The following is a 19,238-nucleotide window of genomic DNA, read 5'->3' on the forward strand; positions in this document are numbered from 1 at the left end:
TCCCCCCAGACCTGGCCCTTACTCTCTTTTCCTTCACTCCCACAGGGTTCAGTCCTGCTGTTCTTACACAGCTGTCTGTGCTGTCCTCTGACTGGTTTTGAAACAGTAGAGTTCCCCGACCCCCTTACAGAACTTGTGACAGGGGTGTGTGGCTCATTTGCTTGGCCACTGCAAGCTCAAACCCCTTACAGGATGGGGAGCATGCAGATGGGCAGGTGCAGGAGCTGGGGCAAACACTTTTGGGCTCCGACCCCATGGTAGCATCTAGGGCTGTGTTACAATTAATGCTGTTTTACCAGTTGCCGTCCACTGATGGCTAAATGTTAAACTAGCTCAGTGGAGGGTCAGGGTGACAAGCTTTTCACCCTACCCTCTTGGTACCGGGGTCTTTGTCTAGTGTCTAGGAAGAATCAGGTCACACGGACTTGAAGAATGGTGAATGTGGGGATTTTCCTGAGTGATGGAGGTGGCTCTTAGCAGGATGAATGGGGAGCTGGAAAGGGGATGGAGAGGGAAGATGATCTTCCCCTGGAGTTCAGCCATCCCACAGCCAGTCTCCTCTCTGACTGTCCCCAGTCAAACTCCTCTTGATGTTCAGATGCTCCTTCTCTTCTCCCCTTCTTTGCTGCACCACTCTGTCATTCTGTGCTCTTCTGCTCATAGAGCCTGAGGTTTGGGATTTATATGGGTACAGGATAGTAGGGTGTGGCAGGCCAAAAGGCAACATTAGGGCACAAAAACAGAAATGCCTGTTTCCATTTAGGGCCATGGGTTTTCAGGCGTCAGGGTGAGGCTTTTGCCAGGGAACTGCCCTATTCTCCCTAGTGTTTCCCTGCCTCCTGTCCATATCAGTCTTGTTACCCAAAAAGTAACTGAGGCAAGTGTTTCCATTAAGATAGGGTTTTAGCCAAAATTTGAGGACCTACTCAGGAAAACACAAGTCTCAGGAGCCTCTGTGACTTGCACTTTTTCCAAATAAAGTTTTAGGAACTTCAGCATTTACAGGGAAAGAGCAAGCAGGAAGAGGAAAGGGAGGAAGGGTGGACAGCGAGGTAGATGGTCATGTTCTTGTGAGGCTCTGATGAGCGCTCAGTAAATCTACATTTTACACATGAAAAGAGGGAGTAAAGGAAAAGGTCTCTCTTGGTAAATCTACATCTTAATAAGATAAAGTAAGCATGTACAAAGGGGGAGCGGGACACGTCAATGATGCATTCATCTCAGGGGGGGATGAAGATGATTTCTGGTGTTGTCCTTGTCCTGTACCTCTGAAAATAAGCTGGCAAGTGACATTGTCAGGGTGAGAGCCACAGAACTCAGATTTAGGGCCTGTTTGTAGGGAGGATCTGTATCTAAAAGATTTAGGGGCTCACAAAAAATGTCCTTGTGAGCAATTCGTGAGGGAGCACACTAGGGAGGTATGTGGCCTTCTATTGTTGCAGGAACCTGGCTTCTTGATGGGGCTATGACATGGGCTGTGAAATAACAGTTATCTGTTTGGGAACAAGAAAAAGACAGTGTTGTCTGACTCAGTTCCCAAGTTCAGCGTTCCCTTTGGCATAGTGAGATTGGGGTCCCAAGATTCTACTTTCTTCTACAGTCTCGGGTTCCATCTGCGTGTCACTAAGATCTGGCATTGTCATTGTGAGGGGACCTGACCACAGACAGAGAAGGGCTGTAACAACCCAGTGGGCTCACCTTGCCCACTGCCTAGACCAGGCGTCCCCAAACTTTTTACACAGGGGGCCAGTTCACTGTCCCTCAGACCGTTGGAGGGCCGCCACATACTGTGCTCCTCTCACTGACCACCAATGAAAGAGGTGCCCCTTCCTGAAGTGCAGCAGGGGGCCGGATAAATGGCCTCAGGGGGCCGCATGTGGCCTGAGGGCCGTAGTTTGGGGACGCCTGGCCTAGACAGAGCCAACTTCTCAAGACAGGAGAATTGCAATAGAGAAAGAGTAGTTCATGCAGAGCCAATTGTGTGGGAGACTGGAGTTTTATTATTACTCAAATTGGTCTCCCCGAATGCTCATTCGGGGAGCAGGGTTTTTAAGGACAACTTGGTGGGCGGGGGGAAAACCGGTGAGCTAGGAGTGCTGATTGGTCAGAGATAAAATCACAGGGAGTCAAAGCTCTCTTCTTGCACAGACTCAGTTCCTGGGTGGGGGCCACAAGATCAGATGAACCAGTTTATTGATCTGGGTGGTGCCAGCTGATCCATCAAGTGCAGGGTCTGCAAAATATCTCAAGCATGGATCTTGGGAGCAGTTTAGGAAGGGTCAGAATCTTGTAGCCTCCAGCTGCATGATTCCTAAACTGCAATTTCTGATCCTGTGGCTAATGTTGGTCCTACAAAGGCAGTCTAGTCCTCAGGCAAGAAGGAGGTCTGCTTTGGGAAAGGGCTGTTATTGCCTGTGTTAAACGATAAACTAAGTGTCTCCCAAAGTTAGTTCGGCCTATTCCCAGTAATAAACAAGGGCAGCTTGGGGATTAGACGCAAGATGGAGTTGATTAAGTTAGATAATTTCACAAAGTCGGTTTCAAACCCACTGGGTCCCTGTGAGGATGAAAAAAGAGCAAACATGCAGCTGTGCAGAGGAGTGAAAACCGGTGTCCAGGGACTCTTAGCCAGCGGCGGGGAGTGTTTCAGCGCTTGCCCCGCTCTTTCCAGCAGTCTGCGTCCCCAGGCTCCTCACTTCTGCGCCCCTCACCAGACGTTATTAGGACAAACCTTGCTCTTCCCACCTCCGTGTCTGTGGCTCATCCTGTGCAGCCTCCAAGGCATTTCTTCCCCATCCCTGCTTGTCAGAGTCCTTCCCGTGCTTCCAGGCCCAGCCAAACCTAACCCCAAAGAGCCAGTCTCCCCTCCCTCCCTGGTGGGCAGGACTGTGAGGCAGGGCTGATGCCCCGAACCTGGCAACACGCTTGACCTTCCTGCATGTCAGTTTCTTCGGATGAGAAATGAGAAGGAGCCTCATGTGTGCGGACTGAGGAATTAATCCACAGTAAGGGCTTAGAAAAGTGCCTGGTGATTAGGAAGTGCTCAGTAAATATTAGTTTAGCTGTTTCTTTAAATAGGCCGGAATGGTTAGGGCACATGAAGAGAACACCTGTGTTCTTTGTCGCTCCCACAAAGCCACTCTGCAAACTCGGGCTTCCCAGTCCCTCGGATGAATGTCCAGGCAGGTCCCGTAATAGTTCCGCCTACTTTTAGATCACAGAAAGTCCAGTTTAGTCTAATGAAGATGGAACTCTTTTTTTTTTTTTTTTTTTTTTTTTTTTTTGAGGTGGAGTCTCGCTCTGGCACCCAGGTGCAATCTCAGCTCACTGCAACCTCCACCTCCCGGGTTCAAGCAATTTTCCTGCTTCAGTCTCCCAAGTAGCTGGGACTACAGGCACATGCCACTATGCCTGGATAATTTTTTATATGTTTAGTAGAGATGGAGTTTCACCATGTTAGCCAGGATGGTCTCAATTTCCTGAGCTTGTTATCCACCCGCCTTGGCCTCCCAAAACGCTGGGATTACAGGCATGAGCCACCACACCTGGTTATGACGATTGAACTCTTACTCAGTTGGTGTAATCATCAAAATCCTAGACGCTCGCCAGCTTGAAACCTCCCCTTGCTCTAGCTGAGCAATCTGCAAAGGTGTGGGGCGTGCTGGGCTCTCCGGCTTAGCTGTGGCTCATCCCACCAGAATTCTGCAGGGGCTGCGTGATCTGTCTGCCTGGGCTTCCATAACAAAGTACCGTGGCCTGGATGGCTTAAACAACGAAAAGTGATTTTCACCCAGTTCCGGAGGCTGGAAGTCTACAATTAAGGAGTCGGAAGGTTTGGTTTCTCTGTGCTTGGCTTGCCGAGGCTGCCTTCTCACCGTATTCTCACATGGTCTTTCCTCTGTGTGCATGCCTGCCTGGTGTCTCTTGCTCTTCTTATAAGTATTACAGTTGGTAGCTAGTCAGGCATGAGCAGGGCCGGAGAGTGCTCCCTGCCCCCACCACCAGGAACATCAGGCGACCGTCAGGTGATGGTCAGGTGTTTGTTAACTGTCTCAGTAAGGTAATAATTGGTTGCAGGTGGTGCCAGGGAAAGGCTGGCTCCCAACAGATAAAAAACACCTGAAACTGGTGATCAGCAGCTTCCTGACAAGACCTCAGGAGTTGGGTGAGTGGGCTCAAGTGAGCCCCTACGGACAGCCCACCCCAAGGGAAGAATCAAGTTAGAAATAGCACAAGACCCAGGAAGTGTGCCGATGTATAAAACCCGAAGTCAAAATGTCATGTGGGGCTCTCGAGCTCTCAAACTGCCCTCCTGGCCCTCTTCTAAGTGCCCTTTTCTTCCTTTGATTCCTGCTCTAAAGCTTTTTAAACAAACGCTCACTCCTGCTCTAATACTTGGCACGGTCTCTCCTGCCTTATGCTCCGCAGTCACAGTCTTTGTTCTGAGGAGGTAAGAAGTGAGGTTGCTGCAGACCTGTCTGTCTGGATTGGCTGCCAACTGCCCTAAACACTTCTGTTGACTTTCACCCTGACAATGTCACTTGCCAACATATCTTCACAGGCAGAGGACCAGGACAGCACCAGAAATCATCCTTCGCCCCTCCGCCCGCAACCCCTCCGAAATGAATGCATCATTGACGTGTCCAACTCTCTCTTTTTCACGTGTTTACTTTACATTATGTAAGATGTAGATTTACCAAGAGAGTCCGGGACATAACTGATTCTCTGTACAGTTCTGCAGGCGGTACAGGCAGCATCGTGCCAGCCTCTGATTCTGCTGAAGCCTTAGGAAGCTTTTACTCATCACAGAAGGTGAAGAGGGAGCAGGTGTGTCACACTGATGAGAGAGGGAGCAAGAGAGAAGAGGAGGGGCCAGGCCCGTTAAACAATCAGCTGTTGCCTGCGCAAACAGAGCCAGAGCTCACTCATTTTTTCAAGGAGATCACCAAGTCATTCACGAGGGATCCACCCTTATGACCCAAACACCTCCCATCAGGCTCCACCTCCGGCACTGGGGATCCCATTTCAACATGAGATTTGGAGGGGACAAATCAAACCATATCAGGCAGCTAATGTGAGTCCCTGGCAGACCCGCATGGGACCTGCCGCTGTAGGTCAGCTGATGCAGCCGCACCTCTCCCCGGCCGGCTTCTTCCGACTCCCTGCTCAGGCCCTGGGCTTTGGTTGGCTGGCCAAGGTCAGGGCCCCCCCTCTTGTTCCCCACGCAGCCTTCTCAGAGGGGCTGTGTCACAGCGCCACGTCCGGCCCCAGCAGGCCCTCACGCTTGCCCGACCCTGGGTGCTGGAGTTCGCCCCAGCGCCGCCCCCCAGGCCTCTCTCCTGCCTGCTCCAACCAGACCCTGAAGAGAGATGTGGCAGGAAGGTGCGGCGCTGATCCCTGTCTTCTAAGCCCCCGGGACATGTCAGGGCTGGTTCTCTTGTGACTTTCCCCGTAATCCTCCACATCAATGTGCCCCTAGAACTCTTCCGCCTCAACCTTGCGTGCTTCAGGTGAGCGATGAAGCAACGTGGTGTGATATCAGCCCGGCTGGCATCACAGATACCCCAGACGGGGTGGCATACATAACAGAAATGTGCTTTCTCACAGTTCTGGGAAGTCCGGGCTCGAGGTGCCAGCCTCGGTCCCAGCGAGAGCTGTTTTCCTGCCTTATCCTCGGGTGGCCTTTCTTCTGAGGTGCTGGGGAGCCACGTGCATGAGCTCTCCCGTCTTTGACGTAATCCTATCAGACCGGGGCCCGGCCTTATGACCTTATTTAACCTTAATTTCCTCTTAAAGATTTCATCTTAAAGTACAGTCACAGTGAGGGTTACAGCTTCCAAGTCTGAATCGAGGGGTGGGGGTACACTTCACAGCAGCTGGCAAAACCAGTTTGGGGTTACCTTCTGGGCTAGTCCTGCTTAATTGTTCTCAGCCTTGATCTAGAAGTGGGTGGAAGAGAACTTGGCATGTGCTGCTTTGTGTTTTCCTTTGGAGAAGGATAGAAACACTCAAGACAACCGTTCCCCTCATCTTTCCCTCTCTGTAGCATAAGCTGTCATTGTGGAGCTAGAGAACCCACACCAGGATCCTTCTCACAATTAGGGATGATCCTCCCCTTGGAAAGCATATGCTCCTTATGGTCAGGGGGTAAATCTTAGACAGTGATCACAGGGGCCATTTGTTTGTTCCACCTGTGGAAAAGCTCAGTGGTTACTCACTAAGATGAACAGAAGCAAGCGTTGTGGAAGGTTCACTTTGCCACCTGTCTGCATTACCAGGGTCACTGTAGGCAGTGATCCCGGGATCAGTTACTTCCCACAGTCCGTTCTGTGGGAGTTGACACTCCTCATCCTTGCTAAAGTCTATCACAGGGTTGGTATCCAGAGAGAAGTTAACAAAGGAAGGCATTTTCTAGGAAGTAGCAACTTTATTTATTTGTTTGAGACTGAGTTTTTGTTCTTGTTGCCCAGGCTGGAATGCAAGTGTGGTCTTGGCTTACTGCGACCTCCACCTTCTGGGCACAAGGAAGTAGCAGCTTTTATTATTTTGATGCTGCACAGGAAACTGTGGTATAGTGGCATCCATTATGAGCTAGTCACAGAGGCATGATTCCTTGGTGTGGCAGGATACTTACTGAAGAATTTTGAGTTTATGTTTTTTTTTTTTTTTTTTTTTTGTGGAAAATAGCAGGTGGTATTTCCTTGCTTTAGGGAAGGTTTATAGCAGGTTGAAAGCAGGTATTGCTTTCTAAGGATCTCCTCTTAACCTTTATGGATGCTTAAATACATTGAGGATAATAGAGTTTGAGATCAGAAAAGAAAACTAGCAAAGAGCTGCCTCATCCATTATCTTTAGGGTCCTGAAATTTGTGACACAAAGAACATTCTATAGCCCATCAATAGCTTACATTATTCTCATGTAAATTCTTGGTAAGCAATTTAGGAACTGCCTCTTTTTCTCTAAAAACCCACTTGTAACTGCTGTCAATGGAAGCATAGATTCAGAGCAACTTGAATCTCTGCCCTCAGGTTGCAGTGCTCAAACTTGGCCCAAATAAACTCTCTACTTATGTTTATTCTGCCTCTATTTCTTCATTTAGATGGACAGAGGTGAGTGAAAGAGAGGGCCTTTGAGGGCAGCCTGAAGAAGGAAAGAAGGATGGAGCCCTGTGTAGACAAAAGAACAAGACTGGGGTGCTGTGAGGAGAAAGTATCTGTGCCCCACTTCCCGAGACTGCCCTGAGGATGTGAAAGGATCCTGAAGGACAGCAGAGAGACCCAGCCTAGGCTCCTTGGTTCCCAATCATGCTGAAGGTGTCCAGATTCCAAACCTGGTACTAAAGCAAAACAGCTGTAGGTTAGATGAGGTCATGGAAGCAGGAGCAAAAACCACTGAAGCAGCATCATTGTCTGGGGCAAATACCTGAGATTTGTTGTCTCATGGCCACAGAAAACCAGGATGTGGACACACAAAGAGTGAGCTTAAGAATGGAAGTTCAGTAGGCGAAAGAAAGAGAATAGTTCTCTCTGCTGCAAAGATAGCGGTCCTGAATGGGTTTTTCAGTTCTGCAGTGAAATGAGGGGGTTTTATAGATGTGAGGAGAGAGTGTCTGATTTACCTAGGGCATAGAAGATTGGTCAGACCAAGTGTGTCATTTGCATAAGGTGGGAATAACTGGTTAGGGCTAGGTTTGCCATTTGCATAGGGTGCAAAAAGCTTGCTGACTCCACCCTAACTTTCATTATGCAGATGAGTTCTCTACCTGGCCAGCACCACGTTGCCTATTTCTTTACTGTATGTGTGATGACAAAGAAAAGGGAAGATGGAGCCTCCATGTTGAACATACCTGGCCCCCAGGTAGCCCTTTTCTATTGGCACTCACCCGTAAAAGCTTCCAGCTTGCTTATCTATGTTTACAGTTCAATTTTTCAGGCTGCTCTTCGTTAGAAAAAATAATTTCTTGGGCTGCTTTCTGTTAGAAGGGAAGCCTTGCTGAGGACTCTTTTACCCTCACTATTGGCCTAAATGATTTCTTTCTGTCTCCTGTATCAACATCTGAGTGGTCCTCAGTGAGGACAGGTAACCAGTGGCATCAGGGGCTCCTCGTTCACTGGTAAAAAGTCTCAACATTGGCACCTTTCATTTCCCTGGGGTTGAGTGCATGAGAGAATTGCCCCAAGAAGGAATGAAGTTTCATTTTCTTTGGCTACTGAAGTAGTGCGTAAGCTGATTATAGAAAACAAAGACCGTTAGTATATCTTACATCCTAGAGTCTAGAGACTGATGTTTATGCCTACTGCATTATTTCAGAAAAAGAGATTTGGTCGTGAACTTTGCTCCAAGACACGGCTTGGTCAAGGGCGCAGAAGTGTTAGCAACCTGGACACGATCTCCATCTAGTGGTCATACTGTGTAACAGCACTTGCACACAGCTCTGAGAGGTTCTATATTCTGTATTTTGCTCTTCTTTGGAAAAATTCAATACAGCAGAAATATAGTACAGAATGTAATGCAGATCCAAGAGACTCTAAAGTCTACTGCAGGGTTTCTAAAATGGGCTAGAATTTTGGAGGTGAAGCAACAGGGTAGCATTGTAATTTTATTACATTTCAGAATAATTTTAGATTTACATAAAAGCTGTAATGTGGCCAGGCACGGTGGCTCAGGCCTGTAATCCCAGCACTTTGGGAGGCCGAGGTGGGCAGATCACCTGAGGTGAGTTCTAGCCAGGCCAACATGAAGAAACCCTGTCTCTACTAAAAATACAAAAAATTAACCGGGCATGGGAGCCCGTGCCTGTAATCCCAGCTACTGGGGAGGCTGAGGCATGAGAATCGCTGCAACATGGGAAACAGAAGTTGCAGTGAGCTGAGATTGTGCCACTCCACTCCAGCCTGGGCAACAGAGTGAGACTCTGTCTCGAAATAATAATAATAATAAATAAGTAATGAATAAAACAAGTTGTAAAGTGATACAGAGTTCCCATACGCACCTCACCCAGGTTCCCCTAGGTTAAAACCACACATTACCGTGATATGTTTGTCAAAACTAAGAGACTAACATTTCCACATTATTATCCAAATCCAGACTCTATTTGAATATCGCTAGTTTTTCGACTAATGTCCTTTTTCTGTTCTAGGATCCCACTCAGGACAGCACATCTCGTTAGGTCCTCATGTTTCTTTAGTCTCCTCCGCTCTCTTTGACAGTTTTTCATGATGGCAGTTTTGAGGAGTTTAGCCAGGCATTTAGCCAGTTTTGAGGACTAATAACTGGAATGTTCCTCAATTTGTGTTTGCTTGATATTTCTCTCATGTTTACCCTGGGGTTGTAGGTTTCAGGAAGGAATATCACAGAGGTGACAGAGGTGACATGCCCTTCATGGAGTGACTTGCATGTCCTAATTGCTGAAAATTCTTGTGTTGTTTGCATTAATATTATCCAGTTATCATGCCATCTACCAAAATGGGTAGTTTTACTGCTTCTTTTCCAATTCTTATGCCTCTCATTGTTTTTCGTCTTAATTCCATTAAGGTTAATTTTGTATCTTTCAGAGGAGTCTTACTGTTTTATTAATACAGACTCTGTTTCTTCTTGACTAACTTTATTCTAAATTTTTATTTTTTTTGTGTCTTTTGTTCATAGGATTCTCTTCTAAGTGGTTATTATTTGTGTATGTGAAGGCTATTTATTCTTTTTAATAAAGTTTGTTTTTTGGGGGGGCGGGTATGGAGTCTTGCTCCGTTGCCCAGATTGGAGTGCAGTGATGCAGTCTCGGCTTGCTGCAACCTCTGCCTCCCAGGTTAAAGCAATTTTCCCTGTCTTAGCCTCCTGAGTAGCTGGGATTACATCTATCAGATGGATAGATTGCAGAAAATTTCTCCCATTCTGTAGGTTGCCTTTTCACTCGGATGATTGTTTCTTTTGCTGTGCAGAAGCTCTTTAATTTAATTAGATCCCATTTGTCTATTTTGGCTTTTGATGCTATCGCTTTGGGTATTTTAGTCATGAAGTTCTTGCCTATGCCCATGTCCTGAAAGGTACTGCCTAGGTTTTCTTCTAGGGTTTTATGGTTTTAGATCTTACATTTAAGTCTTTAATCCATCGAGTTAATTTTGGTATAAGATGTAAGGAGGGGGTCGAGTTTCAGTTTTCTGCACATGGCTATCTAGTTTTCTCAGCACCATTGATTAAACAAGGAATCTTTTCCCCATTACTTGTTTTTGTCAGGTTTGTCAAAGATCAGATGGTTCCAGGTATGTGGTGTTATTTCTGAGGCCTCTATTCTGTTCCATTAGTCTATATATCTGTTTTGGTACCAGTACCATGCTGTTTTGGTTACTGCAGCCTTGTAGTATAGTTTGAAGTCAGGTAGCATGATGCCTCCAGCTTTGTTCTTTTTGCTTAGGATTGTCTTAGCTACACAGGCCACCCCACCCTTTTTTTTTTGTTTGTTTCACATGAAATTTAAAGTAGTTTTATCTAGTTATGTGAAGAAAGTCAATTTTAGCTTGATGGGAATAGCATTGAATCTATAAATTACTTTGGGTAGTATGGCCATTTTCACAATATTTATTCTTCCTAGCCATGAACATGGAATTTTTTTTTTCCATTTGTTTATGTCCTCCCTTATTTCCTTAAGCAGAGGTTTGTAGTTATCCTTGAAGAGGTCCTTCACCTCCCTTGTAAGGTATATTCCTAGGTAGTTTATTTTTTTGTTAGCAATTGTGACTGGGAGTTCATTCATGATTTGACTCTCTGCTTGTTTATTATTGGTGTATAAAAATGCTTGTGATATTTGCACATTGATTTTGTATCCTGAGACTTTGCTGAAGCTGTTTATCAGCTTAAGGAGTTTTTTGGGGTGAGATGATGGGGTTTTCTAAATATACAATCATGTCATCTGCAAACAGAGACAATTTGACTTCCTCTCTTCCCATTTGAATACTCTTTATTTCTTTCTCTTGACTGATTGCTCTGGTCAGAACTTCCAATATGATGTTAAATAGGAGTGGTGAGAGAGGGCATCCTTGTCTTGTGCTGGTTTTCAAAGGGAATGCTTCCAGCTTTTGCCCATTCAGTATGATATTGGATATGAATTTGTCATAAATAGCTTTTATTATTTTGAGATATGTTCCATCAAAACCTAGTTTACTGAGGGTTTTTTTTTGCATGAAGTGGTGTTGAATTTTATTGAAGGCCTTTTCTGTATCTACTGAGATAATTGTGGTTTTATCATGGGTTCCATTTATGTGATGGATTATGTTTATTGATTTGTGTATGTTGAACTAGCCTTGCATCCCAGGGATGAAGCCAACTTGATCATGGTGGATAACCATTTTGATGTGCTGCTGGATTTGGTTGCCAGTATTTTATTGAGGATTTTCACATCAATGTTCATCAGGGCTACTGGCCTGAAATTTTCTCTTTCTGTTGTGTCTCCGCCAGGTTTTGGAATCAGGATAATGCAGGCCTCATAAAATAAGTTAGGGAGGAGTTCCTCTTTTTCTGTTGTTTGGAATCATTTCAGGAGGAATGGTGCCATCTCCTCTTTGTACCTCTGGTAGAATTCAGCTGTGAATCCATCTGGTCCTGGGCTTTTTTTGGTTGGTAGGCTATTAATTACTGCCTCAATTTCAGAACTTGTTATTGGTCTATTCAGGAATTTGACTTCTTCCTGGTTTAGTCTTGGGAGGGTGAATGTGTCCAGGAATTTATTAATTTATTCTAGATTTTCTAGTTTATTTGTGTAAAGGTGTTTATAGTATTTCTGTGGGATCAGTGGTAATATCCCCTTTATCATTTTTTATTGTGTCTATTTAACTCTTCTCCCTTTTCTTATTATTCTGGATAGTGATCAATCTATTTTGTTAATCTTTTCAAACAACCTTCTCCTGGATTCATTGATTTTTTTGAAGGGTTTTTTTTGTGTCTCTAATTCCTTCAGTTCTGCTCTGATCTTAGTTATTTCTTGTCTTCTACTAGGTTTTGAATTTGATTGCTCTTGCTTCTCTAGTTCTTTTCATTGTAATGTTAGGGTGTCAATTGTAGATCTTTCCCACTTTCTGATATGGGCATTTAGTACTATAAATTTCCCTCTAAACGCTGCTTTAGCCTCTGTGTTCTAATTTGATTGCACAGTGGTCTGAGAGACTGTTTTTTACGATGTCTGTTCTTTTGCATTTGCTGAGGAGTGTTTTACTTCCAATTATGTGGTCACTTTTAAAATAAGTGCAATATGGTGCTGAGAATAATATATATTCTGTTGATTTGCAGTACATATCTATTAGGTCCACTTGGCTCAGAGCTGAATTCAAGTTCTGACTATTGTTAATTTTCTGTCTCGTTAATCTATCTAATATTGACAGTGGGGTGTTAAAGTCTCTTATTAGTATTGTGTCAGAGCCTAAATGTCTTTGTAGGTCTCTAAGAACTTGTATCATGACTCTGGGTGCTCTTGTATTGGGTGCATATGTATTTAGGATAGTTAGCTCTTCTTGTTGCATTGATCTCTCTACGATTATCTAATGTCCTTCTTTGTCTTCTTTTATCTTTGTTGGTTTAAAGTCTGTTTTATCAGAGACTAGGATTGCAACACTTGCTTTTTTCTTTGCTTTCCGTTTGCTTGGTAAATATTCTTCTATCCCTTTATTTTGAACATATATGTTTCTTTGCATATGAGATGGGTCTCCTGAATACAGCACACCAATGGATATTGACTGTTTATCCAATTTTCTGGTCTTTGTCTTTTAATTGGGGCATGTATCCCATTTACATTTAAGGTTAATATTGTTATGTGTGAATTTGATCCTGTCATCATGATGCTTGCTGGTTATTTTGCACATTAGTTAATGCAGTTTCTTCATAGTGTCATTGGTCTTTATGTTTTAGTGTATTTCTGCTGTGGCTGGTACTTGTTTTTCCTTTCCATATTTAGTATTTTCTTTAGGAACTCTTGGAAGACAGGCCTGGTGGTGACAAAATTCCTCAGCATTTACTTGTCTGTAAAGGATTTTATTTCTCTTTCACTTATGAAACTTAATTTGGATGGATATGAAATTCTGGGTTGAAAATTCTTTTCTTTAAGAATGTTGAATATCGGCCCCACACTCTTCTGGCTTATAGGATTTCTGCAGAGATATCCATTGTTAGTTTGATGGGCTTCCCTTTGTAGGTAACCTTTCCTTTCTCTCTGGCTTCCCTTAACATTTCATTTCAACCTTGGAGAATCTGATGATTATGTGCTTTAGGTTTGCTGTTCTCGAGGAGTATCTTAGTGATATTCTCTGTATTTCCTGAATTTGGATGTTGGCCTGTCTTGATAGGTTGGGGACATTCTCCCGGATAATATCCTGAAGTGTGTTTTTCAACTTGGTTCCATTTTCCCTGTCACCTTCTGGAACCCCAATCAATTGTAGGTTTGGTCTTTTCACATATTTCTTTATTTCTTGGAGGCTTTGTTTGTTCCTTCATTCTTTTTTTCTCTAATCGTGTCTTCAGGCCTTATTTCAATAAGTTGATCTTCAATCTCTGATATCTTTTCTTCTGCTTGATTGATTCGGTTATTGATATTGTCTATGCCTCACAAAGTTCTCATACTGTGTTTTTCAGCTTCAGCAGATCATTTATAATCTTCTCGAAACTGGTTATTCTAGTTAGCAGTTCCTGTAACCTCTTGTCAAGATTCTTATCTTCCTTGCGTTGGCTTAGAACATGCTCCTTTAGCTTAGAGGAGTTTGTTATTACCCACCTTCTGAAGCCTACTTCTGTCAACTCATCAAACTCGTTCTCCATCATTTAGTGCTCTTGCTGGAGAGGAGTTGCAATCATTGAAAGGACAAGAAGCATTCTGTTTTTTGGAATTTTCAGCCTTTTTGTGCTGGTTTTTCCTCATCTTCATGGATTTCTCTATCTTTGATCATTGAGGCTGATGACCTTTGGATGGGATTTCTGTGTGGCAGTCCTTTTTGTTGATGTTGATGTTACTGCTGTTTGTTAGTTTTTCTTGTAACAGTCAGGCCCCTCTTCTGCAGGTCTGCTACAGTATGCTGGAGGTCCACTCCAGACTCTATTTGCCTGTATATCACCAGTGGAGGCTACAAAACAGCAAAGATTGCTGCGTGTTACTTCCCCTGGAAGTTTCATCCTAGAGTGGCACTTACCTCATGCCAGCTGGAGCTCTCCTGTGTGAGGCATCTGTCAATCCCTGTTGGGAGGTTTCTCCCAGTCAGAAGGCATGGGGGTCAGAGACCCACTTGAGGAGGCAGTCTGTCCCTTAGCAGAGCTTGAGTGCTGTGCTGGGAGAACCCTTGTTGTCAGGATATGCTTCTCTTTTCAGAGCCAGAAGGCAGGAATGCTTAAGTCTGCTGAAGCTGTGCACACAGTCACCCCTTCCCCCAGGTGCTCTGTCTCAGGGAGATGGGAGTTTTATCTATAAGTGCCTGACTAGGGCTGCTGTCTTTCTTTCAGAGATGAGCTGCCCAGTAAGAAGTCTAGAGAGGCAGTCTGGCCACAGTTGCTTTGTCATGCTGTGTTGAGTTCTGCCCAGTCATTAGCACTGTCAAGGGAAAACCACCTACTCAAGCCTCAGTAATGGCAGATACCCCTCCCCCGACCAAGCTTGATTGTCCCAGGTAGAATTTAGATTGCTGTGCTGGCAGCAAGAATTTCAAGCCAGTGGTTCTTAGCTTGCTGGGCTCTGTGGGAGTGGGATGCACTGAGCAAGACCACTTGGCTCCCTGGCTTCAGCCCTCTTTCCAGGGGAGGGAATGGTTCTGTCTCCCTGGGGTTTCAGGCACCAATAGGATACAAAAACAAAACAAAACTCCTGCAGCAAGCTCTGTGTCTGCTTGAACAGCTGCCCAGTTTTGTGCTTGAAACCCAGGTTCCTAGTGGTATAGGCATACGAGGTGATCTCCTGGTCTGCAGATTGCAAAAACCATGGGAAAAGTGTAGTCTGAGCCAGACAGCACAGTCCCTCATGACTTCCCTTGGCTGGGAAAGGGAGTCCCCCCACTCCTTGCACTTCTCGGGTAAGACAACACCCACCCTGCTTCTGCTTGCCATCTGTGGGCTGCACCAACTGCCTAACCAGTCCCAGTGAGATGAATAGGGTATCTCAGCTGGAAATGCAGAAATCACCCACCTTCTGTGTTGGTCTCACTGGGAGCTTCAGATCAGAGCTGTTCCTATTTGGTCATCTTGCCAGATTCAAAAAACATTTTTTTAAAAAAGTGCACAGCAAAAGCATCACATGCTCTAGTCTCATAATAGTTCTCCCTTTTGGAGACCCAGAATTCAATGTGAGCTCTGTCCAGAGCTCAGAGATCAGCAAATGATAAGTAGTCCCTATGCAAGTAAAATTGGTCTTTTCATACAATCCTAAGATCAATTTCTATAATGTTATGTTTGATTTGGCATCCATCTTTAATCTCCCTCTAGCACTACCAGGCTTTTTCTCTCTGTATCTTGAGATGTAAATTTTGCTATCTGATTTTTCATCTAAGAGTTGTTTCCTTCAATATGCACATTTAGGACTATTTAGTTGACAACTGCCAGGGTAATGAAACAGGTTATAAAGAGTTTTCAAGCTTAAGATGGCAAAAAAGGAAGGAGGCCTTAGGAATCTATACTTCTATCAGTATGTCTAATACAGCTATGTATTTATGTGTTGTGTATACAATGTTTCACTACTAAAGGTATGTTAAAAAAGCCCTAATTAACTGGCTAAAAGAAAAATAAAAGCACTTAAATACCTTATAAGAGAAAAGGAAAGACTAGTCAAATGCTTTTTCAAATTTATGTGACTTAAGTAAAATATTTAATAAATAAGCTAATTTTAAAATTACTGGTAAAGTGTCATAATGTTAGAAATGTCTTCAGAATTGCCAGCATAAATTTTCTTTGCATTTATTGATCAAGCAATTTCATTCTTATCCCTTTCAAATACTATATGGTGTTGAAATTTGGCATAGGGGTTACAAAACTATAAACCAAGCTATAAAATACCTGGTTGTTTAAGAAAGAAATTTTCAGGACAAAATAGAAATTCCAAGCATGTCATGAAGGGTCTATGTAGGTCACAATAAGAGGATTTAATAAAAAACAGACTTTTATATAATCAAATTGTCTATTATTAAAGGGAAATTATAATGGCCTTTCTGGAGATTGGGTTTAATGTTAAAAAAAAAAAACCCACTTATACACTAAAGAATTGGTTAAAACAATGAAATCTTCTTAAGGGATTGATTTACTCTTAATAAATTAGAAGAAATTTAAAATTTTTTTGACCTAAAGTTTAATTTCTATTGCATCTTGCCATTTCCAGTTTTCTCTCCACCTTTTAAAAGGCATGAAATATTAACACTCTCTTTCAACTCATTTTCAGCTCATATAAGTTTTTTCCACCCTAGAACTCTGTTTGTTATGGCTTAATGCTAACAATATTTTCTTAAAAGCTAAAGAAAATGTTTTCCAACATAATATTCTGTGCACTGCAGAGGTCTTTTCATTTGTCTTTTGCTAAATGGCCTAACAGATTTTACATTTTATTGAAATAATTCTTATGCTATTATTATTAACTTTTGGTTTGCTTAGAAAAAAGAGATTAAATTTTTTTAAATTGAAGTTATTACATCTGTGTTCTGTATGTGCTTTTAAAGTCCTTGTGACATTGAGTTACAGGGCTTTGACTCCTGGATCTAAAAGGAACACCTGCTAAATCTTAAACACTGACAGCAATTAAAGCCTCATCTTCAGGCCTGGCAGAAGATGTCAATCAAAATAAACTGCATTTCTGAGACACAGGGCCAGAAATTAAAGCTATATAACTCCTCAAGGCCCAGGGACTATCATGGAAGAAGTGGGCATGTGAGATTTTAAGAACTGATTTTGAGAAATAAAATGAGTTCAGTTTTTAAATAAATTAACCATTAATGTCAAAGACACAGCCATGCAAGACCAGCGTATGAGCCCCAGTGTCAGATTAACAAGGTTTTCTTGAAACATTAATGGACTCCTCAATAAAGATTATAAAAGGCTTATAGAAGTTATATCTTATGGCCAAGATTAAAATTTTATAGATTGTTTATAAAATTTTGGAAAACAAATTTAATTGGCTTTATGCTGTTTTTATTAGGGCTTATTATTTTTGGAAAATTAAATCTCCTCTCTCAAGGAATGAAGATTTTCACCTTTTTTTGAAATCCTTCTTTTATCATTTTGGTTAAATAAATGACTTATTTTACAATGACCTGTGATCATATTTTGATATCAAGTGTTTTAAACCTTTGATATTTGACAAACTTTCCAAAATCAAATTATAAATTATGTATTTTTCTGACCTAATTAATCCTTTAAGATATTAGGTTCCCTGAAGTCCAAAAATGACACATTTGGCTTATTTTGTATAAAAATTATACAGCAAACATTGTCAAATATGAAGTGGTATTTGGTCTTCTCTAGGCTGCATTTTTATACATATATTAATGGTACAGGTATTGATCGACTTATGACCTACACAACTTATGACCATTCAACTTTATGACCACAATCGCTAGCCACGACTGCTCCGCGTCTGGCAGCGCAAACGTTGCCCAGCTGGGTGTACGACAGTGTGGACCAGCTTCCGGCAGCACTACCATCTCTTATGACTTAAAGATTTTTATAACATCATTTCACGGTACTGTACATATAGCCTACTCAACTTATGACCAAATCGTGTTACGACCGGTCTGTCGGAACCAATTGTGGTCGTAAGTGGAGCACTAGCTGTATGTGTTCCAAAATTATGGGAAACACCTATAATTCTGATATGACTTAATGAATGTTATCATTAATAATTATAATTGTTACATTAAATTATTGTATACTACATAGATAACAAATTTTCTTGTCAGTTGTGTCTTTGCCTATGGCTGCCCTAAAAATTTTTGTCACCCATGGGCAATTATTATTTTGTTTCATCCTCTTTAGAAGGTGGTTTTATAATCAGCTATAAAACTCTAACAGGTGATCTTGAATGCAGGATTTAGATAACTTTGGAGATTGTGACATCAGAACAAATGAAAAACTTTCAGGACTCATGGAGAGTTGAAATGTTCATTAACATCAAGTAGAACAGGAATTATCTGCATGGACTGAACTAACAGAAGACTGAAGTAATCTTTTTGACTTTTTGCTTAAAATATTGCTGATCCTTTGTTTTTCAGGGTGAAGGAAACTTTTCTTTTGAGCTATTGACAACCTGCCTTGACCTCCCAAAGTGCTGAGAAATAGAACCAAATGCATATGAAAATGTAGTGAATAATAAAGGTGGCATCTAAAATTACTAGAGCAAAGATGGAACTCAGACTCAGTACTCCTGAACAAATTGCTTTGCCCCGATTGGCCTTAATCTGTAAACTGAGAATGACAGCACTCTTTAATGGGAAGAAAAAGAAATGCCTCTATTGGCACATCAGTCTACCAATTTTGAGTAGAGCTTTTAATCTCTCTGATCCTTCTTCCCCTCAACCGTGAATGGGGAAGAATAATAATATTAACTCTACTTCCAGTCTGGGGAACTTGCTAATATCCAATGAGAAAACATTGGTGAGAACCTTTTGGAGAATGAGAAAAGCTGTAGACAAAAATGGGAGATTATTAAGCAGGCTCAACACTCACCACAATTCAGAATGGAGCATGATATAATTTGGCTGTGTCCCCACCCAAATCTCATCTTGAATTGTAGTTCTCATAATCCCCATGTGTCATGGGAAGGACCCGGTGGGAGGTAGTTGAATCACGGAGGTGGTTATCTCCATGCTGTCCTCCTGATAGAGAGAGAGTTCTCACAAGATCTGATGGTTTTATAAAGGGCTTTCCCCGCTTTGCTCAGCACTTCTTCCTGCAGCCTTGCTAAGAAATTGACTTGCTTCCCCTTCCCCTTCCACCATTGATTGCAGGTTTCCTGAGGCCTCCCCAGCCCTGCTGAACTGTGAGTCAATTAAGTCTCTTTATAAATTACTCAGTATCAGGTGTATGTCTTTATTAGCAGTGAGAGAACAGACTCATACAGAGCTTAACTGCTCTTTTTCCACCTTAGGGCTTAGTGCCATCACCTACGCTACTCAGGTTGGAATTTGCTAGGGAAGTAGAAAATAGTGGAGACAAATTTCAAGTGAATGTTAATGACTCAAAAAGAAGATTTTAGAATTTTCTTACCCATCCCTCCTTTTACTTATTCATTTTTGATGAGA

The sequence above is a fragment of the Saimiri boliviensis genome, chromosome 1, assembly GCF_048565385.1.
Source record: "Saimiri boliviensis isolate mSaiBol1 chromosome 1, mSaiBol1.pri, whole genome shotgun sequence".
Lineage (NCBI taxonomy): Eukaryota > Metazoa > Chordata > Mammalia > Primates > Cebidae > Saimiri > Saimiri boliviensis.